The sequence below is a fragment of the Silene latifolia genome, chromosome 2 (genome assembly GCF_048544455.1).
Source record: "Silene latifolia isolate original U9 population chromosome 2, ASM4854445v1, whole genome shotgun sequence".
Taxonomy (NCBI): domain Eukaryota; kingdom Viridiplantae; phylum Streptophyta; class Magnoliopsida; order Caryophyllales; family Caryophyllaceae; genus Silene; species Silene latifolia.
In genome coordinates, this window is record NC_133527.1 from 141,693,439 (window position 1) to 141,697,431 (window position 3,993).

The 3,993-nt window shown below is 32.5% G+C and overlaps 1 long non-coding RNA gene across 1 annotated transcript; it reads left to right on the forward strand.

Annotated features, from left to right (window-relative positions):
* Nucleotides 1-2,590: 2,590 nt before the first annotated feature.
* On the forward strand, nt 2,591-3,458 carry LOC141630449 (uncharacterized). The gene is made up of 2 exons (XR_012537488.1): nt 2,591-2,826; nt 3,224-3,458. It is a non-coding gene; the product is annotated as an uncharacterized LOC141630449 (long non-coding RNA).
* The last annotated feature ends 535 nt before the right edge of the window (nt 3,459-3,993 follow it).

The window sequence follows — 3,993 nt, forward strand, 5'->3', positions numbered from 1 at the left end:
CAAAATTACATGCATGAATGTTAAAGTGTAGTGGTGAACACAAAGAAAAATATGTATACAACTGATCCCCATCTGAGCCATCAAAGTTCAAATTTCTTGTCCTCGATCCGCATGCTTTAGCCGAAAATGACAAGGAAACTAGCTAGTGTTATATTATTATACGCTACCAAAACCTGAAATCTCGATTGGATGGTTTTAGATCGAGTCTTAGGTTTTAAGTTTGTTGTACAATACTTGAGAGCTTAGTAATGTCATATACGGAACACTTCATGTGGTAACCGTTTGTATAACCTTAAAGCCGCAAATAGAAAATTTTAACCTAGAAATTTAACTTTTTACTGCCAAATGTAGAGGTAACCGTTTGTATTTTACCTCTTTTGCTTCACCACTGAATCATCAACACTAATATAATGTAGTATAAGGAATAAAAACCTCCTTTTTTTTTCCGCAAAGGTTGCTAGCTTGAAAGTAATGTTCTCCCAGCTCATGAGAGTCAAGCAAGCAATTATCAAAACTCAAGTGGGTCATCGGCCATCGCCGCCTCCATTTGTTGTAGGCTTTCTAAATCAAACTGGGACTATTAAACTCAACTAATCCATAGATTTGATACTTGCGCATACGATAGGAAACGTAAACACTAATATGCTTGACAAGAAGGGTCCACAACTTGGATATTATGGACGTATTGTTCAAACACTGAACCCTAAGATAATTCACAAAATCTCCTTGAAGACCGGCGATATCCGTCACAAGCTTGTGACGGATACCGTTTCCTCTCACAAAATGCCCATTGAGAGGTGAGTGGGAAGCACATGGGGTACCCCACCTTGTCCCCTCTCCCTTTTTGTGAGAGGTCACAAACTTGTGACAGGATTAGCCCGTCACAAACAAGACTAGCCGAAGATAATTGGAGATGATTTTGCCAATTTTAAACAACCAAACGGGTCTCTAATAGATGGAAAAAACAAAAAGCAAAATATTTAGGGAACAACAAGTCTCCCTTAAGACCACTAGTATCCGTCTTAGTATAAGACGGGTCGGATCGATATCATATTATGTGAATCTGGTAGGAATTAATCCGTATGATAAAGCAAAGGGTAGGTGGCTAAAAAAGAGTAGGTGTTATTCAAATAATCAAATACACAGATTGAGTTGACATTACACAAATAAAAAATAAAAATTAATTCACACTCCCAATAACCTATTCAGAAACATTTTCTAGATCTCATTCCAATTGAACAAAAACTTCTCTTATACGTACGTACCATTTGTTCTTCCTCCCCTAAAACAGTAAACACATTTATCTTTATCCCCACAAAAATCATCTTCATTTCACCATTTTAAAATCACCTTACAGCCAAAAATCTTAGTATATATAAAAATGGCGAGAAACACAATGCAAAGAGATCTGAAAAATATGGATTTCTGGATATTTTTATATAGTATGTAATATGTTATCATGTTGAAATTATATAATATTTTTAAAGTGTTTGGTGTTTATTATAGTGTTTGGTGTTTAAAATTTTGTTTGAAACTCAAAAAAACCTGGTTCTTTTTTGTGTTTTATTTCTTATTTTTGAATAAATTTCAAATATATGGATTTCTGGGTTTTTTTATATAATATGTTACTTTTTTTTATGCACTATGTCACCATTTACGATGCAAGTAGTAGATTGTAAATATGTTGCTATTTTATAACTATGCTGAAATGGTAACATATTATACAATAATATGAACATATTACACAACTATGATAGTTATTAATATTTACTTCCATGTTGACTGTTTCGTTGTATAATATGTTACCATGTTTGTATAATTTGTTAGCAGGTTGCAATTATACATTAATGGTAACATATCACAAAATCAAGTGCACATTATGCCACAGTCTGATAGAAAGGTTTAGTTACCATATATGAGACTTTTGTGACCATTTATTATTAGTCACCTTGGTTGTCAGTTCATGACTATTTATAATTATACGGAAATGATAACATACTCCGTATAAAATAATGTGAACATTAATGAGTTTGTTGTCATAATATTTAACAAATAAGTAGACAAATAAGAAAGTGTGTGGCTACAATTACTGATATCTGAATGTGTGTATGTTTAACTACTTTGTCACCATTTTTGTAACATTTGTCCTGATTTAGCAACAATAACAGTTCCTCCAAAGTGCATAGGTAGACATAAGTAGATATATTGAAACAATTGGGATGTTTATATCGTTGTACAATATGTCACCATGTTTAAATTGGTAACATATTGCATAATTATGTAAACATCTTCTAATACGCACTACAAGAAAAAGGCCACTTTGCGACCAACCTTAGCAACCGTCAATAAATTGGTTGCTAATTAGCAACTACTAACAATTGGTTGCGCATTAGCAACTGAGTTGAAGTTAGTCGCAAAAATTGGACGCAAATTAGCAACCAATTTAATATTAGTTGCACACTTGCAACCAAATTTACATGAGTTGCAATTTAGCATCTAAAAACACAAGGATTAGCGACGGACTAATGTTTCTGAGAAAAATTGTGCATCACAAGACTTATAAAGGTTGGGATTAGGGTTTTGTTTTTCTGTTTTTCAATCCCTTTACATCCGCCTCTCTACCTCTCCTTCTTCCCCAATTTACTTCACTTCATTAACCAACAAAAAAACTCTCTTCTCATATTTCTCCTTCCTCCTTAAAAATCTATAAGACAATTATTTAGATATTAAACCTCAAAGCCCCTGCAATTGTGTCTCTGTCATCATTCATCATACAATCTCGATCTTTAAAGGAGTTAGGCCCGGATGTTCATTGTCATTGAGATGGTAAGATCTACTTTTCTAAACCTTTTTAAAGTGTTTTTTAATATCTAGATCTACATTTTTAGAAGCATAATTCATCTTCTCTTGTTCCCGCTTCTTCTAATTTTGACCTTACCAACTTATATAATGTTGTTTGCCCAGATCTATTTTTCTTTTCAATTTCAATTTTAATGAATTATTATTGCCCAGATCTATTTTCATACTTTGTTAACTCGTATAAGGACTTTTAAAGATGTGGTTTTTGTATAAAAAGACAATTTTAATTAGAATCGATCAATATACTTCTAATTTTTTGATTTTGTTTCTGGGTAATTGCACATTTGATGTTCTTTCACCATTTTTGTTTTCACAATCTAGAGTTTTGTAATGATAATTGTGTTTTTTTCCTCTTATTTTACAGAGATATGCTAGGGGAGTCTTGAAGAGCGGAGTTTGATGCATAGTTTCTCTGCTTTGTTTTTTCTTCTGATGATACAGAGACATTTTGTGTATTTTCATTTTTCAATACATGGAAAACTTCAATATTTTAATGCTTATTAGGGGAATACAAAGGTTGTATACTTTGTGGGTGTATAAATACTTGTAATGATACTTTGGCTAATAAATTAGTAGTATGTCATTAACTTTCTTAATTAGAGAGCTCTTTTTGCTTTATATCAAAGTAGGCCTATATTTTGTGGTCACGTGGCTTTTTTCCTGCCCAAAATTGGGTGGGATACCTTTTTTTTTTTTAATTATTCAATATACGGTTTGCAACCAATTTTTGAAACCAAAGTAAAAGTAGTCGCTAAATTGCTACCAAATATACGTACGTACTTTGTTACTATTTTGAAACTTCATGTATGGATTTTCGATGGGTTTAGCAATAAAAATAAGTGGAAATTGTTAATAACCACCTACTATTTACGGTATTTTACAAACTACCACCCTGTATTTGATTTATTACAAAATACCACCTATATTAGAGTGTATATATCCCAACTCACACCGTATTTCACTTCCGAACACGTTTTTACTTATTTTCCGACTCGGTTACTAACTAAACTAACAATTACCTTAATTAATCCTCTAAATCATACCTCCAATACAATTACTCCGTATCTCTCTTATCAAAAGCAAAACCACCCAGTATACCTTACCTTCTACCCAACCCAGCTTTCCTGATTCTTT